Source organism: Diabrotica undecimpunctata, chromosome 4 (genome assembly GCF_040954645.1).
Source record: "Diabrotica undecimpunctata isolate CICGRU chromosome 4, icDiaUnde3, whole genome shotgun sequence".
Lineage (NCBI taxonomy): Eukaryota > Metazoa > Arthropoda > Insecta > Coleoptera > Chrysomelidae > Diabrotica > Diabrotica undecimpunctata.
In genome coordinates, this window is record NC_092806.1 from 9,523,046 (window position 1) to 9,535,190 (window position 12,145).

Genomic DNA, 12,145 nt, shown 5'->3' on the forward strand with positions numbered 1-12,145 from the left:
ACGTTTATTTTGTAAATAATTTCGATGAAAACTCAATATGCATTTAACTTCTGAGATAGTCTAAGTTTTAAAGAATCCTATGAAATTTGCTGAATGTGTCTAGCATCATGCATAGGGCAAGCTCAATAGTTTAAATAATTAGCCTCAGGGATAAACAAATTAAATAACATAAAATATTTGACTGATCGGGGGGAAATTTCGCACAAATCTAAAAGATGGTAATTCCTTGATGTTTAAATGTATTAATACCATTTTATTTTGTTAATAAAAAAATTAATAAAATTTATAAATTAGTGCAAAAAAACTGCTTTTTTGCAAATATCTCTGTAAATTATTTATCAATTTTAATTAAAAAAACGGGAAAATAAAGATATTCTTGGCATAAAAAAATGACATAAATATTGTTTATTTAAAATATAAGGAAAAAAATTTATAGACAAAAAATCAAATTTTGACCATAAATTATTGCTTAAAAAAACGCAAGGTAAAACTAGGAGTATCTTTTCATCTATTCATCATCTAGTATCCCCCACCTATGTCTTAAAAGCTTCAGATATCTGCGAAACATTTTTCCACCTTTTTTTTTTAACCAGACTGGGCTATTTGACAAACATCATGACACGAGACTTTTATATATAAAGATGTTTTAAATTGGGAAAAAATATAGAGATATATTTGTTTAACATTAAAAAAAGTTAATTGATTATAAAAATTATATACCGCATTTATATAATATGATTTAGTCTTTATTACGATGCTTTTTTCAGTAATTTACTACTCGTCCTGTATATCATAAATACTCGAGAGAGAAAGCTAGCATCATTGGCACTTTTAAAGTTCCTGAAATATCGCAGACATCCCTTTCGAAAAGATCACTCATCGCATTACGAGAAAGGGGAGACCGCAGGAGAATTTCCACCGACGGAGTTTCGGATTCCCGGAAAGAAAAGAGAAAGACGGAGAGTGGGAATTTGATTGAATTCAGGTGCAAATAATCGTGGACCCCGTTTTCAAGAGCAAAGCCGAAGAGCCAAGCCAGTATTCGTTGACTCCTCGGTGCGGTTACATCGGCCAACAGTTTCATATCAAATACATCCACTTGCATCTGCCCACATGACCATAAAAGAGACGAGTTCAGTGTTAATTTACGTTTAAAGGGTAAGATTCAAACATTCACTTGCGTGTTTATTTATTTATGTCCTTAATCAGCGCGTCGTCTGACATTTATTCGGTTCACTCATTTTTCTAGGTAACTGGTTCAAGGTTACCTGAATGGAAATGCCTACTTTTCTGGTGTTTAGACATTGATTTTTCTAATTATAGTACGTTAAGTTGCAAAGAAAGGTTTTAAAAGACACGTACTAATTTTCGACCGCACGGTCGCGATTCACGAATAATTTCTCCGAAAAGAGGTTATCGAGGTCGACGGAAACAAGTAAATAACGGTAACATCATTTACTGTTTCTGATTTTGATTTTATAATTTAATTTATTACCTTTTCCCACGCATGTAAGAACTCGATAAATATCTCAAACTCCTTTATAACAGTTCAATTCATATTTTGTATTATTTATTTATTTAAAATCTACTATCAAAACTTTGATTCTGTTGTGATTCGCAGCTGGTCTTTAACAAAGTTGCCCAATCGATTTGTAGCCAATTCTACAATCGATAACAACGACGAAATGTTTGTATTGTTTGATGAATCTTCTTTATACTGTATGACTATGATGTTTATATTGAATATATTGGAAAATGGCGAAATTAATTAAGGAGTTTGTTTACCTAACAATAGAAAATAGTATTTTATTTTTTTAAACCAAATTTTGAAAAATTCTGATTTTTTTTCATTAACTCCAATTAAAATTGCAATCTATCCAAAAAATTAAGAATAATAAGTAATGTGTTTGTTTGCATAGCGTGTAGGAGCCTCTTCCAGTGGAGAGTTCCTTCTCTTTATTTAGCAACTGTAACTGTTACTAATTTATTGTGAATAGTTTATTTAAAAAGTTAAAAGCATTAAAATAATAAAACATAATTACAACTATATATCACATAATTAAGGTAGAATTTAAAATACAGTTGGTTTTCGTTAAACATTAAATCTGTTTGGTAGATCTTCTTCTTTATGTGCCGTCTTCTACCGAAGGTTGGCGACCATCAAACGATAGGTTTCTCTGTTTTGTGCCGCATGTATTATGTTCGCGGCTTCTGGTATTTGAAACCATTCTCTCAAATTTCTCAGTCAGGATTTCTTCTTTCTACCCAAACCTCTTCTACCTTCAATCTTGCCTTCCACGATAAGCTGTAGCAGACTGTACTTATCATTACGGAACACATGGCCCAGGTATGACGCTTTCCTCCTTTTAACAGTTGTTAACAATTCCATCTCTTTACCCATTCGTCTTAATACCTCTGTGTTGGTCACTCTGTCTGTCCAAGGTATTCTCAGTATGCGTCGATACAGCCACATTTCTAGAGCCGCTAACTTCTTTATAGTTGCTGCTGTTAACGTCCACCCTTCAACTCCGTAAAGTAGCGTAGAGAGTACGTAGCATTTCGTGGCGCGCCATCGGAGGTTAACGCTTAGGTGGCGGTTGCTTAGGAGCTTTCTCATTTTGATGAATTTGGATCTTGCTATTTCAATTCGGATCTTAATCTCTACATCTGGGTCCCACTTATCATTTACTGTATATCCCAGATATTTAAATCGGTGTACTCTTTCAATACGTTCGGCTTCAATATTCAGGTCGATATGTTGAATGTTCTTTTTACTGATCACCATAAATTTAGTTTTCTTTCTATTGATCTTCAGTCCAAATTGGTTGCCAATTGTATTTACTCTATTTAGCATCATCTGTAAATCTTCGATATTATCGGCCAGTATAACAGTATCATCTGCATATCGAAAATTACTTATTGGTACGCCATTAATCTTGATGCCCTCGTTGTACTCTTCCAGTGCCTCTAGAAATATTTGTTCCGTGTACAGGTTGAAAAGCAGTGGCGAAAGAATACAGCCCTGTCTAACCCCTCTAGAAATGGTTACGTTTTCACTCACCATATGTCCATTCTTCATGTGGGCTGTTTGATTCCAATATAGATTTTTTATAATCTGGATGTCTTTAATGTCAAGTCCTGTAAGATGTAATAGTTCTATGAGTTTGTCATGTTTGATAGTATCGAATGCTTTCTCATAGTCGATAAAACAGGCATAAACATCTTTTTGTTGATCCAGACATTTTTGAATCAAGACTTGTATTGCAAAGAGCGGCTCTCGAGTTCCAAAACCGCATCTAAAACCGAACTGTGTTTTACTTATGCTGTGTTCTAATTTTGCTCGTATTCTGGAATGGATAATACGCAAGAATACTTTAAGGGTGTGACTCATTAAACTTATAAGGCGATATTCACTACACGTCTTAGAATTCGATTTCTTGGGAAGGGGCACAAATGTAGATTTCAACCAGTCCGATGGAATTTGACCAGTATCGTATATCTTATTAAACAGTTCTAATACTACATTCAGGTTGTTCTCGTTAAAAACTTTTAAAAATTCGACTGGTATTTCATCGCATCCAGTTACTTTCCCATCTTTTGTTTGATCTATAGCTTTTATCACCTCACTTTTCAATATTTTTGGTCCATTCAGATCAAGAGTGTTCGTAGGAATATGACGATAATCCGTAAACAAATCTTTTATGTAATTTGCCCAAGTCTGTAACTGTTCTTCTTTATCTACAATAAGTTTGTTGTTCTCGTCTATTAACCTACCAAACTGTTTTTTCTTGTAAGTATAAGTAAACTCCTTGATTTTTTTATGCATATTAAAACTATCATGTCTTCGTTCTAGCTCTTCTATCTCTTGACATTTTTCTTGTAACCATTTCTCTTTGGATTCTTTTATCTTTCTGCTGACAGTTCTATCCAGTTCTTTATATTGTTCGGGATTATTCTTATTTTCCCTCCTTCTGTCCATAAAGTGTAATATTTCATCTGTCATCCATTCGTTCTTCTTCTTCCGCTCGTAGTCACCAATGACTTCTTTCGCACCATTGCATATAGCGTCCCTTAAATTGATCCAGTCTCTTTCAATATCATCAGTATTGGTTGTTAAAGCAACATTACTATTAATGCTATTTGTAAGCTTAACTTTTATCTCGGGATTTCTAAGTTGATCCATATCTAATCTTTTGTTATTCTGTTTCTGGATTAAGGTTTTTAGTCTGACTTCTTAATGGTAACTTAAACCAAGTATTAGTGATAATTAAGTTTTTCTCCTGGCAAAACTGTATTAGTCTATCACCTCGCTCATTTCTTGTTCCCAACCCATACTTGCCACTTTTCCTACTTTGGAGTTAAAATCCCCCATTACCATGGTTATGTCTTGTTTCTTTAGGTTTTTTATGATTTCGTCTAATTGTTCGTAAAACTCTTCAACTTCTTTATCAGTACTCTCAGATGTGGGAGCATAAACCTGAATTATATTTATGTCTAGAGGGTGCGCACTTATCTGGATCAACATGCAGCGTTCTGAATATGGAATAAAATTTTTTATATGTTTTTTGATTTTGGTAGATCACTTGGTTTAAAACGTTTCAGCCCACGCACTTCATTATTGTCATCGAATAACGGCTTCAGTACATTCTACATTGAGTACATTTTGATGCACTTGGGATAACTTGTTAAACTTCTTTTACCGAAGGCACTTCCAGATCTTTTTCTATAGAGGAGGATGTAACATACTATGGTGCATTTACTCTAGACCTTAACACTTTATTTAGGAAGCGTTGGAGGATTGCAAGATTAGAATTGCTAGCGGTGCCCCATAGCTGAATATCATATGTTCATATGGGCTTGAGGATCACGTTGTATATAAGCATTTTGTTGTCCAATAATAATTTAGAGTTTCGACCAATCAACCAGTACATATGTCTAAATTGAATGTCCAGTTGTTTTCTTTTGGTAAAGATGTGCTTCTGCCAGGTTATTCGTTTGTCAAGATGGATATCCAAGTATTGCTTTCCATTGAGTGTGACCGGAGGGCATTCACATCGTTTCATGTAAAGGTTACATGTGTTGACTTGGTCTCATTTACTCTAATTCGCCATTTTTTTAGCCAAGTTTCTTTTATTTAGGTTTTTTTGTAAATTTTCTGATGCTTTCGTGGGATTAGAGTCCATGGCCGGTATTTCGGTGTCGTCTGCAAAAGTAGCGACTTCTAGTAGAAGTTACTGCTGGATGGGAGGACTGCAGTGAACATCAAAAATAAAATAGGTCTTAGTATGCTTCCTTGTGGAACAGCTGCTTTGATGGGGTGGAGCTGAGTGTATTCATCGTGCTGCTTTACCAGGAAGTATCTATCTGATAGGTAGGATTTCAGGAGAGGAAAAAAAGGATATGGCAATTGTTTCTTTATCTTATAAAGTAGGCTTTTATGCCAAACCTTATCAAAGATTTAACTGACGTCTAGGAAGGATGCTGAGAGGTAGTATTTACTTTCCAGAGCGTAGGAAATTTTTTCACTATTCTGTGCACCTGCTTGATTGTCCCATGCTTTAGCCTGAAGCCGAATTGGTGGTCCGGAATAAGTTTAGTTTTTTCTAAGATTTTAATCAATCTTATCAATAGAAGCTTTTCGAATACCTTTGATAGAATCGGCAGCAAACTTATAGGTCTATAAGATTTTAGGTCTTCTGGTTTTTTTTCCAGGTTTTAGTGCAAGGATAATCTGTGAAATTTTCCATTGACTCGGAAATTCAAACCTATTCAGGTGATGGCGTTGAAAATGCGCTGCAGATATTTGTAATCTTTTATTGTACATTCTTGCAATATCTTGCCTGTTATTAGATCAAAACCTGGAGCTTTTTTTTGATTTTGTATTTTTCATAATTGTATTTTTTATTTCTGCCAGCGTGAAGTTTTTAATCGGTAAGTCTAGTTGAAGCGGGGCTTCTAATAAGTTATGAATCTCGCTAAAATTGTCGTTGGGATCAGATTTGCTTGGGTCAAAAACTTTTACTAGGTGTTCAGCAAAGGATGCGGCTTTTTCTTTGTTATCACTAGCCCATTTACCCTGCAAGTCTCTTATTGGAGGACAATATTGTTTTGGTTGTTTTATCTTTTCAAAGTTGTTGTTGCCTTCCAAAGCGAGTAGTCTGTATCTTCAGAGGCTGCAAGAGAACTTAGGAATCCTCGATACCTTTGTTTTTGATATTATTTAGTAACTTTATTAGATCTTTGATAGCTCTTTTTAGTGCGCATCTTGATATTTGCCATTTTTTTGGTAATGCCTTTTCTCTGTATTTTTTGTTTAACTGTAGGGTCCAGATTTTTTCCTGGTTTAGTTTAATCAATAGTCAGGGATGCTTTCCACGCTGATTTCTGTATAGCTATTGTGAATTCTTTTCTTTCTATTGCTATTTCTAGCTTTGCTAATGTGAGTAAATTGTGCCGGTCTATCAGACTCAGCCCTTTCATTTAATAAACAGAAAGGATTGGTGTTCATAAAGTCAATAATATGGCGCCACTTTGTATTTCAAATCATGCCATTACTTAAGCGATACTCCGATAGATTTGTGCCCTCCAGGATCTCTGACGGAATTTCAGAGATGCTATCAATGATATCTGATACTCTTATAGTTAAAGTCTTCACTGATTAGAAGCTGAACATCGAAATGATTTTTCAGAATTTCCGACAGAGATGCTTGAAAAAGTTCCAAAATATTCAGAATACCTAAGGAGGGTTTAAAATAGATTGTACAAAAATAATAACAGACTCTTCAAAAGGACAAACCAGTTTGCAGAATAGCCACCACGATGTTTTTTCTAAAATTACACAGTTGCACACATTTTCATGAAATATGCAGATAACACCGCTTGCTCTGCCTACGGACTTTTCCTTCAAACACGAGATTTATAAACTTGTCAATGATTTCTGTTAAACTTAATTTGAAAACAAGAATATATTGTTTACTTTACTATGTAAAATGAATAATTATTTGAAAAAGATAGAAAAGATTTGATTTCACGTTCAAAGCGTCTATGAATCTATTGATACGTATTTCGACTTATAGTCGAAATAAATAGTCGACTTATAAGTCTCATCAGAATAGTTATTCATAGCCGTTCTTAACGTGAAAAATAATCATCTCTGTCTTATTAGGAAGCAACAATAACATGGCTTCGTTATGGACGCAATAGCGACATCTGATAGAAAAATCGGTAAGATCGGTAGAAAAATTGAATTGAATTGAATTTGTTTCGAAACTATCTTATCGAATAATTATTTGTGGATTTCTTCTTTATATAGAGGATATTTATTTCACAAAAATGGTCATAACTCGTTAAATACCCTGTATAGTAGTGTGAAACTTAAGATTGTAAGCACATGGATTATAAGAAAAAATATATACTTACTCGTACAATAAAAAATTGTATAAATTGCTATATTACGTAATTATTAATCACTCTGTAGAATTCAGCATATTTATTATCCAAGCTTGAAGAATATCATTGTCTACATTGTTTCTGAATTACTTTTTTACATATTCTTTACTATAATAAAGTCATCGACAAATCTCGCGTTAAAAACTCACCCTGTATATGGCATTTGGCAACCTATACCTTAGTTGTAGAACGGAGAATATCATAATTTTTATATGCACGACCTTAAAATCGAACAATTAACTTCCTGGTTTCTTTTTACACCTGTTTTTTTTTATTAATATTTATTTCAACCTTGCACATCATGGTTTTTCCTGATATTTAGATCATTTTAGTTGCCCAGCAACTAAAATGAGTAAATATATAAAAATATATTTTATTGTACATAATAAAAAATATATGAGAAGCAGATTTATCTTCTTCTTTTTCATTTCATATATAACATTTTTATAAGCGAAAGTTTATCTTTGACTAAAAAACTTATCCAAATTTGTATTTTCCAAATATTTTTTAGAGTAATTTGTATAGATCTAATATAGTAATAGGTCCAAATATCTTTCTTAGGACTTTTCTTTCAAAGACTTCCAGTTTTCTTTTTGTCTCTTCTGTCATCGCCCATGTCGCGCATGCATAACATACTATTGGTCTGATAATAGTTTTGTAGACCCTGATTTTCGATCTCCGGTGTGTGTTTTTGGAGCGAAACACATGATCGATTAAAAAATAAGCTTTGTTTCCCTTTACTATTCTTCTTTGGATTTCTGGTTCTTCTGTTCCATCCGTGTTTAATGCAACTCCTAAATATGTGAAACTTTCTACCGTTTTAATATCGTCCTCTAATTCAACTGTGCGTCTGTTTCCCCTAGCTCTTGCCTGTTTTAACTTTTTTGTCTTTTGAATATTTATTTCTAGTCCAGTCTCTTTTGCCTTTGATTTTAATTGTGAATATATTTCTGCCGCCTCTTCTGTTCTGCGAGACATGATGCTGATATCATCGGCATAGGCGGCAATCTGTATTGATTTATTTGTTAGGAGATTACCTCTTCCTATATTCAGCTGTCTTATCACATATTCCAAGGTCACGTTGAATAGTGTCGGTGCCAGCCCGTCTCCTTGCTTTAATCCTTGGGCTATCTTAAAGTTTTCAGTGAGCTCATTTTGGACTCTGACAGTTGCTATTGACGAATCCATTGTTGTTTTTACCAGTCGGATGTATTTTTGGGGGATATTAAAGCTCTGCAATATTTGATATAACTTGCTCCTATTAATTGAGTCGTAGGCTTGTTTGAAATCTATGAATATGTTGTGGACGTCAATATCGTATTCCCACGATTTGTTTAAAATTTGTTTCACTGTGAATAGTTGGTCAGTTGTAGATCTTCCTTGTCGGAAATCGGTTTGATATTCCCCGACAATATTTTCAGTTAGTTGTTGGAGTCGTTTGTTTAGTATGTAAATAAAAATTTTGTACGCCGTGCACAAGAGGGTTATGCCGCGATAATTTTCGCATTTCAGTTTATGCCCTTTTTTATAGATTGGGTATATAATCCCGGTTTTTCAATCATTAGGAATCTTTTCATCATTCAAAATCTTGTTCATAAGCACATGCATTTGTCCTACTAGGTGATCACCACCTAATTTATATAGCTCAGGGGGGACGTTGTGAATACCTGGAGCCATATTGTTCTTTTGTGCTCGTATTGCCTGTTTTACCTCTTCCAAATTTTAATATACGACATCTACCAAATTTTAATCTTGTTATCTCCCGTTCATTTATATATAAGAAGCTATCTATTCTTTGTATCCACTTCTAGTCACGTCCGATTTGATTTACAACACTATTTATTGTCTAATCTTCCAAATTTTGAGTCCCTTAAGTTTATCCTTGTCTTGTCTATTTCGTTGTGATTTTAATCCGTCGATTCTTCTAGTTTGATGCTGCTAATCTTTTGCAATTTCCTAGTATAGATTACCAATCTATTGCCAGATAAGTTTAATAGCGGAGATCTCAACTAGGAACCTTCCAACATACCTGGTTTTTTAAATGAAGGAGTTTTTCATCTTTTAGTTGATATGTCTCAGGTCAGACGCTGAAAACAATTTTCCGATATTAATTCAACGATATTTCAAATTTACAATGTCTTTGTGTGTCTCAATTAATTCAAATCTTAGAAATACGAAGAAGGAAACTTTATTTTGAAACTTAATTCGTCAATTTAAACCACTGCAATCGTAAACTTGTGGTCTGCTGCGTTATCCCAATATAAAATAACTTTCTTCTTCAAGCAAGCAATTTAATTAAACCCAGCCTGTGAGACATGTTCGCCCCTTAAAATTACGTTCGGGTGTAACAATTCATTGGAGCGAGGTATTAATTCGTGTAAAACAGGAATCACTCCACCTCGCTCCAATGCTTCAGACCATCCTTTCCCCCCTATAGCACTTTAATGTGCGATAGTTGGTCAAATGCTCTTTATTTGGGAGTTCTGGGTAATAGAAGTCCAACATGGATCTCTAACAAATTTAAATTCGGCCAGTGTTAAGCGCTTTATTCTTGTCCTCTTGTGACTTATCCGCAGAACTGAAATTGCTTGCTTGGGCCTCAAGCCTTGGCTCTGTTGGGCCTACGTGCCAGGGTTTTTTGGTTTTTGTTAGTTTTTTTGTTGGATTGCGCCGGTTTTTGTTTTTTTATTTCTAGGATATCCTGAAAAATAAAATGTTAAATTACTGGGGCCCATTATTGCTCTTTTCTGCATTGATAGGGCTACTATCCTCTTTCTTTTACTATCTCTCTGGGGTGCTTTCTTTCTAGTGATTGTTTGTTTTATTCTCTCCAGATTCTTTTTATTTTGTTCTCTCTCTAGGGTTTCTCCCTCTAATAACTTTCTTCTTTACTAACTGTAATAATTTATATTTGAATTTGTTGTCTAGTTACTGAAACAAATTATAATAATTTTGTCCTTTCATTGCTTACCCCTTTACCTAATCCTCGTTCAATATAATTGCAGAGGAAGCACGGTTGTCATAATCTTTTCTTCTTTCAAAAAAGTTATTGCCTTAATTATTCGTGGAAGAAAAACTTTGTGTATTCATTATTTTAGTGGAATATTATTAATAATGGACAAAAGTGGTATCGAGCTGAATGAAACGGCTCAAAATTATATCTAAATTTGGGCGAAAACATCCAAAATATGCGGGAAACACTTTAAAACAGTTTAGATTTTGCTATGTTATGGACAACTGTAGAACTCGATTCGCCAAAATCGTCTTTTAAGATACTTACTATGTCTGCCATCTCAGACAATTTGACTCGATCTTCGTCATGTACCATCTCCATCATTGGAGGTAACTAGTTATAGTGAAAAATATTTTTCTGTCTTGCACTATTCTGATATGTTCTTCAAAGCTTAGTCCTACCAGCGTCGAATGTTACAGTCAGCACATTTTTTGTTTTAAAATTTCTTCAGCACCCTTTTATTGGGCCCTAGTATACTCAAGGCACGTATATCAAGACGACATCGACAAGCTTTAAATAGTAACAGTAAGTTCTGTGGAAGTTATTTTACTGTGCTAAGGATTTGCATGTAGAACTTTAATTGAGGTCATTAAGATCTTTTTGGGCAGATATATATTTATCTTCATTCCGAATTCTCAACAAACATCATTAGATTGGTTGGTCTTAAATTCTCTGAAAGCCTACGTCAGTATTAGCTAGTACAAGGCTATCGTTTGTCAGTCTTCTACTAGGAATTTCGATCCCATTATTATTTTATATTATTTATGTGTGTCAACATTCAACATATATCATGGATTGCGTTGCGACGCTTTCTAGATAAATTAAAATAACTATAATTCAAATTAAACATCTTTATACTAGTTTAAAAATCAATCCATGTTTGTAAAATGTATTTAAAAAGACAAATAAAATGATAATATGATTTTAAAATTTCTGAAATATTCTTTATTGCGTAGTTCAGAAGCATTGAATAAATCAATAATTTTATTGCAAAAAATCATTTATTGTGTAATAAATATTTGTTTTTTTATTCTGTTCTGGAATGTGTTTTGGTCGCACCTTAAAATGACAACGCACAATTTACCAATACCTACCTGCTTACTCCCTTTCTAACCACAAAGAAGAATAGTCTGGTATTCAGTTTTCTTTTTTTTTAAATTTTCTGAAGGTTAGTCTTATACTTTATAATGCATTTGCGCGCCTCTACGTTTTGTTATTTATTAACAAAATTGTCACTTAGTGATTATGATTAAGCAAAATTTTATTTTGCTCCTGTCACCATCTAGGCTTCATTAGACTGAGGTCCTTCATCAAAAAATGGAAGAAATCAAAATTTTATAAAATATGTTTTTCTCGATTTTTGCTTTATGTACATTTATGTCGTAAGTTAATATTAAACTAAATAATTCGAAAATTATGCTTCCCTTCTACCTTTCACTATATCCCACTTAACTAGGAAAATATCGGCCGTACGAAAAAATTTGTAATAAGGAAATTGTAAGAAATCGCATTTACAACAATTTCAGTCTGTGTCATTTTTGTCGAAACCTTGAAAATAGTGGACATATTGAGCAAAAATGGTTCTCCTGTTTCATTTTAAAATTCAAGATGGCGGCTAATGCAACAGTTTGATTTAGTCGCGATTTTAAATTTACACTACTATTAACCTCTCCTAAAGGTTAG

At 33.6% G+C, this 12,145-nt stretch overlaps 1 protein-coding gene across 4 annotated transcripts in view; it reads left to right on the forward strand.

Annotated features, from left to right (window-relative positions):
• Positions 1-977: 977 nt before the first annotated feature.
• Positions 978-12,145, forward strand: part of LOC140439131 (carboxypeptidase D-like) — a 66,001-nt gene continuing 54,833 nt past the window's right edge. The window contains exon 1 of one of the 4 annotated variants that reach the window (XM_072528840.1): positions 978-1,158. The gene's annotated coding sequence lies outside the window, so the exon portion shown is untranslated. The remainder of the gene's footprint in view (positions 1,159-12,145) is intronic. The other 3 variants (XM_072528839.1, XM_072528842.1, XM_072528841.1) reach the window with 3 other exon arrangements.